The sequence below is a fragment of the Cervus canadensis genome, chromosome 7, assembly GCF_019320065.1.
Source record: "Cervus canadensis isolate Bull #8, Minnesota chromosome 7, ASM1932006v1, whole genome shotgun sequence".
Classification (NCBI taxonomy): Eukaryota; Metazoa; Chordata; class Mammalia; order Artiodactyla; family Cervidae; genus Cervus; species Cervus canadensis.
In genome coordinates, this window is record NC_057392.1 from 17,383,226 (window position 1) to 17,400,742 (window position 17,517).

The 17,517-nt window shown below is 45.3% G+C and overlaps 1 protein-coding gene across 3 annotated transcripts in view; it reads left to right on the plus strand.

Annotated features, from left to right (window-relative positions):
- B3GALT5 (beta-1,3-galactosyltransferase 5) overlaps positions 1-17,517 on the plus strand; it is a 52,744-nt gene that overhangs the window by 20,480 nt on the left and 14,747 nt on the right. For 2 of the 3 annotated variants that reach the window (XM_043474453.1, XM_043474455.1), the window contains exon 2: positions 9,156-9,209. The exons of the other annotated variant lie outside the window; for it this stretch is intronic. The gene's annotated coding sequence lies outside the window, so the exon portion shown is untranslated. The remainder of the gene's footprint in view (positions 1-9,155; positions 9,210-17,517) is intronic. 3 annotated transcript variants of the gene reach the window in all.

Consider the following 17,517-nt stretch of genomic DNA (forward strand, 5'->3'; position numbering starts at 1 on the left):
GGTTTTGAAAAGTTCAGAGTCACGCAACATAGAGGCTGGAGTGGAGGCGATTAATTCTAGCGTTGGTGAGATAAAGCAGTGAAAATGGTTTCGAGTTTGCTTCTTGTGGGCAGATTCAAAGACCCTTAAGCCTGAAAAAAGGAGTGGGATTTGATACGTTTATGGATGTTCATAGGCTTTTTGATTTGGAGTATGGAACAGGCTTCCCAGATGTCACAGTGGTAAAGAATCTGCCTGCCAATGTGGAAAATGCGAGAGACTCGGGTTTGATCCCTGGGTCGGGAAGGCCCCCCTGGGGAAGAAAGTGGTAACCCACTCCAATATTCTTGCCTGGGATATCCCATGGACAGAGGAGCCTGATGGGCTATAGTCCATGGGGTTGCAAAAGAGTCTGACACAGCTTAGTGACTGAGTGAGCATGTATCGAAAAGTGTGAAAGGACAATATGGATTGAGGGATGATTTTGTGTATAACCAGTGAAGTGGATAAGTGAGATTGTGTTAAGTAAGAAGAGAGGGTCAAGAGCACACCTCAATTTTAAGGGCAAGATGAGGACAGGAGCTAACAAAGGAGAGTCAGAATGAAAACTCAGAGTGCTGAGAGAAGAAACAGATGAGCAACTCTCAGATGCAGCATGTGAGATCTAATTCCCTGACCAGGGATTGAAGCCAGGCCCCTTGCATTGGGAGCAGAGTCTTAGCCACTTGACCACCAGGGAAATTCCGGTGACTCAGTCTTGACACTATCTATATCTTTTACAGTCTCATCTGATATATATGAAAATATCAGCAGTTTGATAGCCAAAAGGCATTTAGAAGCTTTACTGAAACCTTTTATTTATTTATTTTTGTCTGCGTTGGGTCTTTGTTGCTGAATGCAGGCTTTCTTTAGTTGCATGGTTTCTTTTGTTGCAGAGCTCAGGCTCTAGGTGCCTGAACCTCAGTAGTTGTAGCATGACGGCTCAGTAGCTGTGGTTCTGGGTCTCTAAATCCTCCACTGTGTCTGCAACCCTCCCTGCCCCTTTCTTTGATCCTGGCACCTCTTACCTTCCATGTTGATTTTCTTCTGTTCTGGCAGCTCTCTACCTTTTTCAGTATTTCTCAATTCTTCCCTCATCTGTGGCTCATAAAGGACAGAAATGGTATGGACCTGATAGAAGCAGAAGATATTAAGAAGAGGTGGCAAGAATAGACAGAAGAACTGTACAAAAAAGATCTTCACGACCCAGATAATCACGATGGTGTGATCACTCACCTAGACCCAGACATCCTGGAATGTGAGGTCAAGTGGGCCTTAGGAAGCATCACTACAAACAAAGCTAGTGGAGGTAATGGAATTCCAGTTGAGCTATTTCAAATCCTAAAAGATGGCGCTGTGAAAGTGCTGCACTCAATATGCCAGCAAATTTGGAAAACTCAGCAGTGGCCACAGGACTGGATAAGGTCAGTTATCATTCCAGTCCCAAAGAAAGGCAATGCCAAAGAATGCTCAGACTACTGCACAATTGCACTCATCTCACACGCTAGTAAAGTAATGCTCAAAATTCTCCATGCCAGGCAGCAATACGTGAACTGTGTACTTCCAGATGTTCAAGCTGGATTTAGAAAAGGCAGAGGGACCAGAGATCAAATTGCCAACATCTGCTGGATCATTGAAAAAACAAGAGAGTTCTAGAAAGGCATCTATATCTGCTTCATTGACTATGCCAAAACCTTCGACTGTGTGGATCACAATAAACTGTGGAAAATTCTGAAAGAGATGGGAATACCAGACCACCTGACCTGCCTCTTGAGAAACTTGTATGCAGGTCAGGAAGCAACAGTTAGAACTGGACATGGAACAACAGACTGGTTCCAAATCGGGAAAGGAGTACATCAAGGCTGTATATTGTCACTGTGTTTATTCAACTTATGCAGAGTATACCATGAGAAATGCTGGGCTGGATGAAACACAAGCTGGAATCAAGATTGCCGGGAGAAATATCAATAACCACAGATATGCAGATGACACCATCCTTATGGCAGAAAGTAAATAAGAACTAAAGAGCCTCTTGATGAAAGTGAAAGAGGAGAGTGAAAAAGTTGGATTAAACCTCAACATTCAGAAAACTAAGATCATGGCATCTGGTCCCATCACTTCATGGCAAATAGATGGGGAAACAATGGAAACAATGGAAACAATGAGAGACTTTATTTTTTTTGGGGGGGGCTCCAAAATCACTGCAGATGGTGATAGCAGCCATGAAATTAAGAGACACTTACTCCTTGGAAGGAAAGTTATGACCAACCTAGACAGCATATTAAAAAACAGAGACGTTACTTTGTCAACAAAGGTCCGTCTCGTCAAGGCTATTGTTTTTCCAGTAGTCATGTATGGATGTGAGAGTTGGGCTATAAAGAAAGCTGAGTGCCAAAGAATTGATGCTTTTGAACCATGGTGTTGGAGAAGACTCTTGAGAGTCCCTTGGACTGCAAGGAGATCCAACCAGTCCATCCTAAAGGAGATTAGTCCTGGGTATTCATTGGAAGGATTGATGTTGAAGCTGAAACTCCAATACTTTGGCCACCTCATGTGAATAGTTGACTCATTGGAAAAGACTCTGATGCTGGGAAAGATTGAGGGCAGGAGGAGAAGGGGTCGACAGAGGATGAGATGGTTGGATGGCATCACAGACTCAATGGACATAAGTTTGGGTAAACTCTGGGAGTTGGTGATGGACAGGGAGGCCTGGTGTGCTGCGGTTCATGGGGTTGCAAAGAGTCGGACAAGACTGAGCAACTGAACTGAACTGAACTGTGACCTTAATTCCATTCAAGGAACATGTTGGTAATGGCAGCATTCTTGGCAGAGTGGGTCAGAGGAATAGCCTGACAGTATTCCTCTGTTAACTGTTTGCGGACCCAAAGCAGGTTAATGGTGACTTTTGCTAGAATGCTTTTAGATAAGCAACAGGAGCAGAAGCAGATTACAGTGTGCTGAAGATTAATTCATTGGTGGATAAGACTGTCCACAGTGGTGAGTGGAGACTATTTATTCCAGAAGCTTGATTTGGAAACAAGAAAATAAGAGGCTTACTAGAAGATGTCAGGTTACTTAGATAAGGTCCCTTAATCATTTTTTGAGGGGAGGAATGAAGTTTTGTTTTGCAACCATACTTAAAGCAGAAATTCATGTAGGTAGTGGCTGTTATCTCAAGAGAAAGAAACAATACCATTTGTGTTCCTTTTATCAATATGTATTGTCATTGGAACTGATGAGGAAGAAATTCACAATATCCTTCCCCGTCCCCAGCCAGAAACCTGGATCCCAGAAGAGGAACATTTTCTACTGTGTGTGTGTGCTCAGTTGTGTCTGACTCTTTGAGACCCCATGGACTGTAACCCTCCAGGCTCCTCTGTCCATAGATTTCTCCATGCATGAATAGTGAAGTGGGTAGCCATTCCCGTCTCCAGGGGATCTTCCTGACCCGGGGACTGAACCCACGTCTCTTGTGTCTCCTGCATTGGTAGGTGAGTTCTTTTCCCCTCAAACCACCTGGGAAGCCCCACTTTCTACTTAGAGATGTTTAAACATTATGAGAACAGGGTGAGCTGTGAATGGGAGTCCACCTTGAGGGGAAGGAATGAGGAGAGTGATAGGGAATGATGCAGGGAAAAAAGTGTCCTTTGTTTTATGATCATAGACTTCCCCCAGATGATTTATTCAGCAAATATTTGTGCATCTCCCACCATTCCCTTCCAGTTGTGCTGTTGTTTGGGGTTCCTGGGAGTGTAGCAGGTGGACAGAATATCCCATCATTCCCTTGCTAATTTTTTTTCCTAACCCCAAAATTCCCAACGGGAACTGGCTATTGAATTCTTCTATTAAAAGACTGAGTCCTTTAAGTCTGTAAACAGGGGAATGGTTGCATAATTGCTTTTTTTTTTCTTTTTTTTACATTTCAGTGGGTTTTGTCATACATTGATATGAATCAGCCATAGATTTACACGTATTCCCCATCCCGATCCCCCCTCCCACCTCCCTCTCCACCCGATAAAGACTGAGTCCTTTAAGTCTGTAAACAGGGGAATGGTTGCATGATTGCTGTATTTGGGGAGGCAGATGTAGACAGGTGGCTCCATCCATCACAGGACTAGCTGTGTTTATACCTGGGCCCCTTGGTTATAATTAGTGAAGTTGCTCAGTCATGTCCAACTCTTTGCGACCCCATGGACTGTAGCCTACCAGGCTCCTCTGTCCATTGGATTTTCCAGGCAAGAGTACTGGAGTGGGTTGCCATTTCCTTCTCCAGAGGATCTTCCCAACCCAGGTATCGAACCCAGATATCCTGCATTGTAGGCACACACTTTACTGTCTGAGCCACCAGGGAAGTCCTTTGGTAATAATGGACTCCCAAAAAGTATGTGTGATACCTGTCAGCATACCTGTCACCACTATGGTAGGTGATCCCAAGTTTAAAAATGTAAGGAAAGGTCAAGTTTAAATTAGTGAATATTGTGCAGTGGCATTCATTTTCTTTGCTTCTGCACTCTATAAGGCCTGGAAATACAGGATGGTTAACAGATATTGCTATGGAAGGGTCTTGACAAGGTCTGAACTAGGGTCTGAGTAGGAATGTTCATAACCAGCACAATATTTATATACATGTGGCAGTTGGGAAACTTGTATCTAGCATGTCATGTGGAAATTTGCCTTCTTGAGAAGACTGCAGAGATGTTTGCTCAGTCTTTCCTCCTAGTTGCTAATTCTCCACAAATGTTTACTGTTTACTCTTCACGATGATTTTTGTAAATGAAAATCTGAGAGTTTGAATGAAGTCTCTTGGCAACTGTGTAGGTCAGTGTTTGAATAAAAAAAAGGGGATCTTAACTCTCCCCCGTCAGTGAATTTCTTGGCCAAGTGTCATGGCTTCAACATTTTGTCTAGACTCTGGGGACAGGGTCTGCTTCAGGCCAGGCCAAATGATCTTGAACTCAATGGGCAGAAGTCATGCTATTTCTACTGCTGTTTAGTTACTAAAGAAAAGAAGAAAGAAAGTGAAAATTGCTCAGTCCTGTCTGACTCTTTGCAACCCCATGGACTATAAATTCCATGAAATTCTCCAGGTCAGAATGCTGAAGTGGATAGCCTTTCCCTTCTCCAGGGGATCTTCCTGACCCAGGAATTGAACTGGGGTCTCCCACATTGCAGGCAGATCTTTTTTTACCAATGAGCTATCAGGGAAGCCCATTTAGTCACTAAGTCACGTCCAACTCTTTGCGACCCCATGGACTGGAGTAGCCTGCCAGGCTTTCTGTCCATGGGATTTCCCAGGCAAGAATACTGGAGTGGATTGCTGTTCTCTTCTCCAGGAGATCTTCCTGACCCAGGGATTGAACCCGTGTCTCCTACATTGGCAGACAGGTTCTTTACCACTGAGCCACCAGGGAAGCCTCGCAGAGGTCATGAGGTTTTCTGTATGTTTGCTAGAAAAACAGAGCTCCTTTCCTAGCCACAGGTCATCAGTAGAATCTACCCACTTCCTTAAAGACAAGCAGTGAGTAACAATAGGCTGGAGGAAGCTATATGATTACTGTAGAGGAAAAGATGATGGAGTTAAAGAAGTATTGGTCATCTTGGGTAGACATCATGCATTTGTTATAAGAGCATCCACTGTGAAATCAGATTGTCCTACCACACTTCTTGCAGTGACGCCTAAGGCCTGAAATAGCTCACAGTTCAAAGGACATTTCAGCGGAAGACAGATGGTGATAATCATAAGTAACATGGGCTGAGTGGGCCTGCCTGTGTGGATGCGATTGCCTGTGTTTGGATTCAGTTTTCCCCAGTCTGCTTGTAGATTTGTTTGGTTGTTGGCTGTCATGCTTGAGAATGAGCCGCTGAGTGATGAAATCCATGGTGAGAAAGTCAGCTCACACTGAAAGGAAGTTTCTGGTTGAGGGTTATCTGCTTGTGCTGTGGAGGGGCAGGTCTGTAAGTCAAGAGGCTGTTCTGCCAGAGATTTATCTGCTTCTGAAAAAAGTCACTCTGCTATATTGACAAGTGACCTGGGCTTTTGAATGTTGCCTCTGGACAGCAATGGTTTATTATGTATGTCTGCAGCCAAGAAATTAAAAGACACTTGCTCCTTGGAAGAAAAGCTATGACAAACCTAGACAGTGTATTAAAAAGCAGAGACGTCACTTTGCCACAGAGGTCTGTATAGTCAAAGCTAAGGTCTTTCCAGTAGTCATGTATGAATGTGAGAGTTGGGCCATAAAGAAGGCTGAGTGCCAAAGAATTGATGCTTTTGAGCTGTGCTGCTGGAGAAAACTCTTGAGCATCCCTTGTATAGCAAGGAGATCAAACCAGTCAATCTTAAAGAAAATCAGCCCAGAATATTCATTGAAAGGACTGAGGCTGAAGCTACCATCCTTTGGTCACCTGATGCCATTGGAGGAGGAGCCGACTCATTGGAAAAGACCCTGATGCTGGGAAAGATTGAGGGTAGGAGGAGAAGGGGTCAACAGAGGATGAGATGGTTGGATGGTATCACCAACTCAATGGACATGAGTTTGAGCAAACTCTGGGAGACAGTGAAGAACAGGGAAGTCTGGTGTCTATGGGGTCACAAAGACACAACTGAGTGACTGAACAACAACAAAAATTACTGTGTGTGCTCTATTCTCTAAATGAAGACAATCTTTTCTCTGTCTCTCTTTTATTGAAATATGGCTGATTTACAGTGTTGTGTTAATTACTGCTGTGCAGCAATTGACCCAGTTATACACACAGATATATTCTTTTTCATAGTCTTTTCCATTATGATTTATCACAGGATGTTGGATATGGTTCCCTGTGCTCTATGGTAGGACCTTGTTTACTCATCCTATAAATACAAGTTCACATCTGCTAATCCCTACCTCCCACTCCTCCCGTCTCCTACCCACCTCCCACTTGGCAGCCACCAGTCCGTTCTTTAGGTCCCTGATTCTGTTTCACAGGCGGGTTTGTTTGTGTCATAGTTTAGGTTCCACGTGTAAGTGGTATCATAGACTGTTTGTCTTTCTCTTTCTGACTTACTTCGCTTACTGTGATGATATGGTAATGTTCGGAGTTGGGGCTTTTGGGAGGTGACTAGGTTTAGACTTGGTGCATTCTCTCTGCCTCTCTCTCTCCCCCTCCTCCGTTCCTCCCTCTTTTCTCACCGCTGCCACGTGAGGACAGAAGGAGAAACTGGCCATCACAAGCCAGGAAGAGGGCTTTTGCTACAGCCCAGCCCTACTGCCAGCCTGATCTCAGACTCCAGCCGCGGGATCTGTGAGAAAATAAATGTCCGTGGTTTAAGCCTCCATGTCAATGGTGTTCTATTAAGGCAGCCTGACTGCCCTAAAATGCCTTAAAAAAAATTCAGAGATAACTTCCTTAAAGAACAATATGCGTACAGAAAAAAAAAACATACCATAACTACAAGTTTCATTGAATTTTCACACATTGAATGAATTCATAAAATATCATTTCCCCTTTGTTTTTAAACTAGCTGCATTGCCTAAACTTATTTGTTCACTTTTACCTAAATGAAATAACACACTCGACTCTTCATTAGGATTTCATCCATGTCCTAATAATATCTTTAGAACATCCTAATTGTTAGTGCTTTTAATATTCAAAGTCTACATATGAAATAACTAGCTTGTTTTTTTCTTCTGTCTCAGTATGGGTTGGGAGAGGGGTGGAATTACCATTAGAGCATTATTTCTGGAGTACCATATAGAATTCTATTTATTTTGAACAACTTAAATTCCAACAGCAACAGGCTTCATTACCTTTATTTTTTCTCCTTTTGTTCCATTAGAAGTTCAAATAGATACAACATGTGCATTATTATAGCTGCTGTTCAGTTGTTCGGCCATGTCCGACTCATTGCGACCCCGTGAACTGCAGCATTCCAGGCTTCTCTGTCCTTCACCATCTCCTGGAGTTTGCTCAGACTCATGTCCATTGAATCAGTGATGCCATCCAACCATCTCATACTCTGTCACCCCCTTCTCTTCCTACCCTCAATCTTTCCCAGCATCAGGGTCTTTTCCAGTGAATTGGCTCTTCACATCAGATGGCCAAAGTATGGGAACTTCAGCTTCAGCATCAGTCCTTCCAATGAATATTCAGAGTTGATTTCCTTTAAGACTGACTGGTTTGATCTCCTTGCAGTTCAGGGGACTTTCAAGAGTCTTCTCCAGCACCATAGTTGGAAAGCATTAATTCTTCAGCGCTCAGCCTTCTTTATGGTCCAACTCTCACGTCTGTACATGACCAGTGGGAAAAAACATAGCTTGGACTATACAGACCTTGCTGTCTAGGTTTGTCATAGCTTTTCTTCCAAGGAGCAAGTGTCTTTTAATTTCATGGCTGTGGTCACCATCTGCAGTGCTTTTTGGAGCCCCAAATCATAAAATCTGTCACTGTTTCCACTTTTTCCCCATCTATTTGCCATGAAGTGATGGGACCAGATGCCATAATCTTCATTTTTTGAATGTTGATTTTTAAGCCAACTTTTTCACTCTCCTCTTTCACTTTCATCAAGAAGTTCCTTAGTTCCTCTTCACTTTCTGCCATTAAAGTGATATTATCTGCATATCTGATGTAGCTGGTGTTTCTCCTGGCAATCTTGATTCCAGTCTTGATTCCAATCTTGCCTGTGAGTTTTCTAGCCAGGCAATTCATATAATGCATTATTATTAACCAGTGAAATTATCCTGCCTTGGTGTATTTTAAGTTGCTAAGTGCTAACTTACTAACAATCATGGCTTTCTTCTGGCCATTTCTTTTCTGTGATAATAGTTAAATACTGTAAAACAGAACTGGAGACTAAATGTGTTCTCAAAGCTCAGCATCTGCTGGTTCTGAGACCAGAGATCATTGGTGTGAATCTCTGGGCTCTATTTTCTCAGCCACTTGGGATGGTTGGAGCTGCCATGTTCAAAGTAAGCGGGAGGCTTCTGTGTCGTATTATGGATGGGGAGAGAGGTCCCCCCACCCCGGGACCCCAGACTCAGCAGTTTATAAAGCCTAGAGAAGCTCTGGACCAGCTCCCTGATGTCCTCAGAAAAGTCAGACTCCTCAAGGCCGTGCTGGTCTCCAGCCTCACTTCCAAGCTTCCCCTTTGTCCTTCCTAGATTCCTGCCTCTGCCCGTGCGCCTCCTTGGAGCAGCAATCCTGAGCATCCTCAGGTAGGACCTCTCTCCTCTGTGTTGTGAAAACAAAGCCAGAGTGGGATGCAGATAAAACAGCAAGAACAGATTGTATTCTAGAAGTACTGTCGGAGGGGAAACTTGACCTTGCCGCAGAGCTGAGCTCAACTCTGGGTACTGCCTCAACAACTAGGGATTTACAGCCAAGGAGGAGGCTGGAGGGGGTGGAGTGGGTTCGTGGCTGGGGAATTACTGTGAGGAAACACTAGGGGTCAAGGAATTCTGGCCAAACTGAATTTGACAGGATGATTGCCGAAGGTGGGCCCCAAGTTTGGGGGAAGGGAATTTGACCAGATAATAATAAAAAAACTTATTTGTGTTGGGTTTCAGTTGTGGCATGTAGAATCTTCATTAGGTCATATGGGGTCTTTCGTGGCGGTGCATGGTCTTGGTTGTGGCAACCAGGCTTAGTTGTCCCGTGTCGTGTGGGTTCTTAGTTCCCTAACTGGGGATTGAACCCCTGTCCCCTGCCTTGCAAGGTGGATTCTTAACCACTGGACCACCAGGGAAGGCCCTTGACCAGATATTGAGGGTGAGGGATTCTGGGTAAACCCACTTAGCAGGATGCTTGATGAAGCTGGGTGACTCAAAGATGGCGCGGGAGTCCAAGGCTGAGGTCTTGCTGAGAAGGGGGTTCGGAGAAGGCTGATGGAAGTTCTGTCAAGGACGGTCTTTCAGGTTCACAGGCAGGTTCTCCTTGTTGTGTCATGTCCATTATAGCTATGCTCATCCTGAGGGCTGTGAGCACCTCAGAAGTTTACTTTCTTTATCCTTGAGCTCCAGGTCTCTGGACCCTGCCACTCCTCCACAGAGAAGACACTCAAAAGAGGTTTTCTGAGGCAGTGAAAGCATCCAGGGTGTGAGGGCTCCGGGCTAGCCCCCTCATGAAAGTTCTTCAGGTAGGAAGTGTTCCTGCCCTAGCTGGTCAGCCATAGAGGACGAGCTGTGTCAGTGGGGACACTTCACCAATATAATTTCCTGCATCCCAGCAACAGGAGCGGTGAATGGTGAATGGGATTTTTGTTCACGGTCCTTGGTTGAGGTCGTGAGGTGATGGGAAAGGCAGAGAAAGAAACCATTTGTCATGGGTCTGGATGTTCAAATTCCCTTCTCCCAAAGAGGAGGCCCCAGATGCCCTCTGAACACCTCTGTGCCCAGACTCCGGCCACTGGCCCGGCGATGACCCACAGCATCACAGGCAGCTGGTGTGCGTGGCCACAGTCCAAGGACGCCTCCCAGGGGAAGGGAGGGGGGCCTCCACGGAGCTGGCACAGGGAGCCAGAGCAGATGGTTTTGAACATTTCTGAAATGGGAGAGGGGTTGAAATAGGGTTGATGGTTTATTTTGTTAAATAGAAAAAAATTTTTAAATGGTCAGCCACCATCACCCTTCCCCCCACCCATGAAACTGAAAAATATATTTTACCCCCCAAAAGTGGTAAAAATGTGCAAAGCTTCCACTTCACCCAACCTCAGCCCTGGCGCCCAGGCCCTTGAGGGAGGTCAGATAAAAACAAGTATTAAAACCTTCTTAGAGGGACTGGAAATGTGGGGGTGATGTCACCCAGTGCTTCAAATAGCTATGACTGCTGTCTTTCCTCCTGTTTCCCTGGTGCCTCAGTGGTAAAGAATCTGCCTGCAATGCAGAAAACTCGGGTTCGATCCCTGGATCAGGAAGATCCCCTGGAGAAGGAAGTCACAACCCACTCTAGTATTCTTGCCTGTGGAATCCCATGGACAGAGGAGGCTGGCAGACTTCAGTCTGTGGGATCGCAAAATTTGGACATGACTGAGCATGCACGCATCTTCCCTCTCCTGGGATCATGGCCATCACGGTTTTGAAGCATGACCATCCCTCAGTTCGGGTGTGACAACCTGTCTACCAGTGATGACAGAAGACCCTGAGCACCAGAGCAGGTCCAGCACCTTGAAAAGGAAAAAAAATTTCTTTTTTTTTTACCTAGGGCTGTGGTAACAAAGTACCGCAAACCGAGGGCTCAGGATCCGAGGAGACAGGATGGTGTGGCTGTCGACAGATGCTTATCTTCTCACGGGGCTGGCAGCTGGAAATTTGCAGTCAGGTGTGGGCAGGGTTGGTTCCTTCTGAGGCTGTGGGGAGAGTCTGTCCCCATCTGCTTGCTGGTAATCCTTGATGATCCCTGTCTGTAGACATATCACCACCATCTTCTTCTTCTTCTTCACTTGGTGTTCTTCCAGTGCGCCTATCTGTGTCCAAATTTCTTTTAAAATTTTATTTATTTATTTATTTTATTTTTGGCTGTGCTGGGTCTTCCTTATCCAGGGTTCGAACCCAGGTCTTCTGTGTCTCCTGCTATGCAGGCATATTCTTTATCATTGAGCCCTCAGGGAAGCCTGAGTATTATTTTGGTACACTTTAAAAAGTATTTTGATACATTTATTTCAATATACTTGTTTTCCTTGGTTATCTTGTATCTTTTGTTTTATGAACTGCCTTGAAAGTTTCCATGATATAAAAATGTTTGTGGCTCCCGCTGGCTTCAGGAAGAACTCACTTCCACAGAGAACTGTTAGGAGGCCCAGTTCTCTCCCTCTCACTGGCCCTCCAAGAGGTGGCCACTGTCCTCTGAACCCACCAGGCTGTGTTTTCTCTCTGGTACTCTCAGACCCTCCAGGGCTGTGGCCTGTGATGTGCGCATCCAGCCAGGGGTGGAGCTCTGGGGCATCCCTGGACCACTCTTCCCACGCTCCTCCGGGCTGGGGTCATCCCTGGGTAGGCACCCTCTGCTTGTTGTGACAGAATCCCCTTGCAAGGCAGACTGGAAAGGGGAGGACTGAGGTGACAGTGTGGAGTGTCCCCATCCTGCTTCAGTTAGAAGTCAGGAGGCTGACATTTCCCTCTCCACCCATCTGGAGCTCTTGTGGTTGTACTCTTAGCAAAACTGGACCCCGGCAGATGAACAGGAGAGAAAGAGACAATTTTGCTCCCTATGTACGGAAATCTCATAGAATTGGGACTTGAGAAGAGGTCAAAGCAGGCAGCCTTTAAACTTTTGAGACAAAGAAATAATAGACTTGTGGGATGTTGACAAGATAAAGAAACTCAAGTTTTGAGTGCTACCTTAGTGAAGAATCTAAACAGCATCTGGGCAAGAGTAGTAAATTAAAGAAGTAATAAGGTTTGTTTATATCAGCTTTTCTGCCCCAGATTCTTCATTTCTGGAGAAAAAGGTGTCTCTCTACTTCCAAATTCAGAGAGGGCACCTTTCACATGAGAGATTTTTTTGATTTTGGGGGGACAGAAAGGAGGGTCAAAGTGTCCCTTGCATTGGCTGCTTCTTAAATAACTGAATTCAAAATAATCCATGTGCCATTGAAACATATTTTGGAGTGAGCTGCCGTAAGCCCCATATTTTGGAGTGAGCTGCCGTAAGCCCCATATTTTGGAGTGAGCTGCCGTAAGCCCCCAAAAAGTCATGACAGAAGTAATTGCCACCAGGCATCTAATGGTTTCCCACTATATTGAGAGGCAGGCATAGTTCTCCCCAGTTGGAGACATAGACACAAGTGGGGAGTATTTAAATACTTTGTCTCAAATAACACTCTCCTGTGATCTAGCCTGATGTGAACAAGATCTTTTGTTTCCAAATTCCTCCATCTTTCCATCCCAGCAGGCTGCCTGAAGTTAACAAAAGAGGACTTTTAAGAATCTGCTCTGCAGCGTCTTAAACTGATCTAAAATGGAAAATGGAGTGCATACTGATTTGGCAATTAATGAAATATTGTAGCATCATCATAGCAACCACACACTTTGATTTGGAAGCCTGCCTTTCATGTCTGGCCAACTGGTACGTTACAGCAGCCTTCCAGGCCAGCAGCCGTCCAGTCTTCAGAGTTTGCAGAAAAAGTAAAGCCCAGACTTCCTGGGGTTGTGTTAATCCTGTTTTTAATTTTCTCTCTATTATGGTGTTTTGACATTAAAAAAGCATCATAATACACAGAAAACCTTTCAAGGGACTTCCCTGGCAGTCCAGTGGTTCAGACTCTGAGCTTCCACTGTGTGGTGAGATGGGTGGAGGGGTTCCATCCACATTAGGGAGGGAGATCTGCTTTATCCAGACTCCTGATTCAAATATGCATATCATCCAAAAAACAACATCACAGACACAACCAGCATGTCTGGCCAGATGTCCAGGCAACTCATGGCTCAGGCAAGCTGACACACAGTCATTGCCCTGCAAGAACTGTGTTGCTCCCGTAGCTTCAGATGCTGACTCCCGGCTCTCCTCCAATGGGCCGAGGCTGGACTCTGGCTGAGAACTGAGAGCTGTGGCCTAGCGTGGGCTTGGGGCAGTTGTACAGAGTCTCATTCATACAGCTTTATCCAAGTGATGCCCTCTGGTGTTTTCAAAGGGGCCAGCCTAGAATGGAATCACCTGGGACATACTAAAATGCAGAGTAGTATGGTCTGGGTCCCAGACCTGCTTTATATGAGCCTGTGTGGGATGGAACCTTTTTTTAAAAACAATTTATTTTATTGAAATAAATATAGTTTTATATAGTTGATTTACAATGTTGTGTTAATTTCCACTGTCCATTGAAGTGATTCAGCTTTACCTGTATATACATTCTTTTTTGTATTCTTTTCCATTACAGTTTATCACAGGATATTGGATATAGTTCCGTGTGCCATACAATAGGACCTTGTTGTTTATCCATTCTGTATATAATAGTTCAGTTCAATTCAGTTCAGTTCAGTTGCTCAGTCGTGTCTGACTCTTTGTGACCCCATGAATCGCAGCACACCAGGTCTCCCTCTCCATCACCAATTCCCAGAGTTTACCCAAACCCATGTCCATCGAGTTGGTGATGCCATCCAGCCATCTCATCCTCTGTCATCCCCTTCTCTTCCTGCCCCCAATCCTTCCCAGCATTAGGGTCTTTTCCAATGAGTCAACTATTCCCATGAGGTGGCCAAAATATTGGAGTTTCAGCTTCAACATCAGTCCTTCCAATGAACACCCAGGACTGATCTCCTTTAGGATGGATTGATTGGATCTTCTTGTAGTCCAAGGGACTCTCAAGAGTCTTCTCCAACACCACAGTTCACACTTGATCTTAACCAAAAGGCCGAGAAGCGATAACACCACAGTTCAAAAGCATCAATTCTTCGGCGCTCAGCTTTCTTCACCGTCCAACTCTCACATCCATACATGACTACTGAAAAAACAATAGCCTTGACTAGATGGACCTTTGTTGACAAAGTAATGCCTCTGCTTTTAAATATGCTATCTAGGTTGGTCATATCTTTCTTTCCAAGGAGTAAGCGTCTTTTAATTTCACGGCTGCAATGCCATCTGCAGTAGTTTTGGAGCCCCCCAAAATAAAGTCTCTCACTGTTTCCACTGTCTCCCCATCTATTTGCCATGAAGTGATGGGACCAGATGCCATGATCTTAGTTTTCTGAATGTTGAGCTTTATGCCAACTTTTTCACTCTCCTCTTTCACTTTCATCAAGAGGCCTTTTAGTTCCTCTTCACTTTCTGCCATAAGGGTGATGTCATCTGCATATTTGAGGTTATTGATATTTTCTCCTGGCAATCATGATTTCTGCTTGTGCTTCTTCCAGCCCAGTGTTTCTCATGATGTACTCTGCATAGAAGTTAAATAAGCACGATGACAATATACAGCCTTGACGTACTCCTTTTCCTATTTGGAACCAGTCTGTTGTTCCATATCCAGTTCTAACTGTTGCTTCCTGACCTGCATACAGGTTTCTCAAGAGACAGGTCAGGTGGTCTGGTATTCCCATCTCTTTCAGAATTTTCCACAGTTTATTGTGATCCACACAGTCAAAGGCTTTGGCATAGTCAGTAAAGCAGAAATAGATGTTTTTCTAGAACTCTCTTGCTTTTTTGATGATCCAGTGAATGTTGGCAATTTGATCTCTGGTTCCTCTGCCTTTTCTAAAACCAGCTTGAACATCTGGAAGTTCATGGTTCATGTATTGCTGAAGCCTGGCTTGGAGAATTTTGAGCATTACTTTACTAGCATGTGAGGTGAGTGCAATTGTGCGGTAGTTTGAGCATTCTTTGGCATTACCGTGATATTGAATGGTTTGCCTTGGAAACGAACAGAGATCTTTCTGTCGTTTTTGAGATTGCATCCAAGTACTGCATTTCAGACTCTTTTGTTGACCATGATGGCTACTCCATTTCTTCTAAGGGATTCCTGCCCATAGTAGTAGATATAATGGTCATCTGAGTTAAATTCACCCGTTCCAGTCCATCTTAGTTTGCTGATTCCTAGAATGTCAACGTTCACTCTTGCCATCTCCTGTTTGACCACTTTGTATTTGCCTTGATTCATGGGCCTAACATTCCAGGTTCCTATGCAACATTGCCCTTTACAGCATCAGACCTTGCTTCTATCACCAGTCACATCCACAACTGGGTGTTTTTTTTGCTTTGGCTCCATCCCTTCATTCTTTCTGGAGTTATTTCTTCACTGATCTCCAGCAGCATAGTGGGCACCTACTGACCTGAGGAGTTCCTCTTTCAGTATCCTACCATTTTGCCTTTTCATACTGTTCATGGGGTTCTCAAGTCAAGAATACTGAAGTGGTTTGCCGTTCCCTTCTCCAGTGGACCACATTCTGTCAGACATCTCCACCATGACCCGGCCGTCTTGGGTGGCCTCACAGGCATGGCTTAGTTTCATTGAGTTAGACAAGACTGTGGTCCTGTGATGAGATTGGCCAGTTTTCTGTGATTATGGTTTCAATCTGTCTGCCCTCTGATGCCCTCTCACAACACCTACTGTCGTACTTGGGTTTCTCTTACCTTGGACGTGGGGCATCTCTTCACGGCTGCTCCAGCAAAGCGCAGCCGCTGCTCCTCACCTTGGACGAGGGCTGTCTTCTCATGGCGCCCCTCCTGACCTTGAACGTGGAGTAGCTCCTCTCGGCCCTCCTGTGCCCGTGCAGCCGCAGCTCCTTGGATGTGGGGTTGCTCCTCCTGTAATAGTTAGCATCTGCTTGTCCCAAACTCCAGTCTGTGCTTCCCCTATGCCCCTTTCCCTTTGGGAACTCTGTGTCTGTTCTCTACATCCATGAGTCTGTTGCTGTGTCATAGACAAGTTCACTTGTGTCATATTTTACATTCCAGATATTAGTGATATTGGATGATATTTGTTTTTCTCTTCCTGATTTACTTCACTTCACCTCTAGGTCCAGCGATACTGGTGTAAATGGCATTATTTCATTTTTTTTAAAGGAATGGAAGCTTTGATCTTGCATTTTTAACCAGTCTCTTGGGAGAGTCTTACACCCACTGGGTTTGAGAGCCTCTGGGTCGTCCAGGCTGCACGTCGCTTGTTCTTTCTGCTTTCCCCGCACTGTCCTTCTGCTCTCCCGTGGCCTGGGGGAAGGCGAGTCTTCTCAGATGTATGAGGACGACGGCTCTGGAGCAGGTGTGCTGAAGGTGAAACCCAGCCCTCTGGACTGCTTACTGTCCTCTGGGAGTCCTGGGGCTGGGATTCCCATCCCTGTTTGCACCTGTCACATCACACCTGCCCTTCAAGGATGAGCTTGAATACCACATCTTCCACGTGGCCTATCCAGCAGGCTGGATAGTTCTCTTTCCTTCGCTGTCACAGGCCCCTTGGTTGTGTGCTTCAGCCCCAGGCACTGTCTCTGGCCTCAAGTGGACCACTGCTGTCCATTCCAGATCTTTCCCTTCAGCAGGTGGTCCTCCCACCAGCCCCCTTAAACTTAACTTTCCAGATGGTCCCCTTGGCTTCCCAGCCCTGACTTCTGATGCCTTTGTCTCCAGGCGCCGTAACCTCGGGTCCTCCAGTGGAGGGTTGGATTCTGGGTCCTGGTGACACGCCGTATACTCAATCAGAGATGCAGATGTAATTGGGGGTGCAGAGTGGAACGTTTGGAGAGCATGCTTCTTGGTCTCTGCACTGTAGGCCGGAAGATTCTTCCAACTGCACAGGAAAACAAATAGCCCCTGCAAGCTTTGGCCATCGGATGGTAAGGCGTGGCGCTCATCCTGCCCCCTGGATGCTGAGCATCCCTTCCTGGGGACTGAGATTCATATGGGGGATCCCAGGAAAGGGCACAGGATGGAGGATGAGAACCAAGGGTTACTATTGAGACAACCGCTGAGGAAGAGCAGACTTGTCCGAGAAAGTTAGCAAAATTGAGAAAGAGCATCTTTTGCCTACATTGGCTTTTATGTTTCTTTCTAAAGCACATGGCAGGAGAAAATGCAATTTGGCTTCCCTTCCCCCTTCCCCTGGCA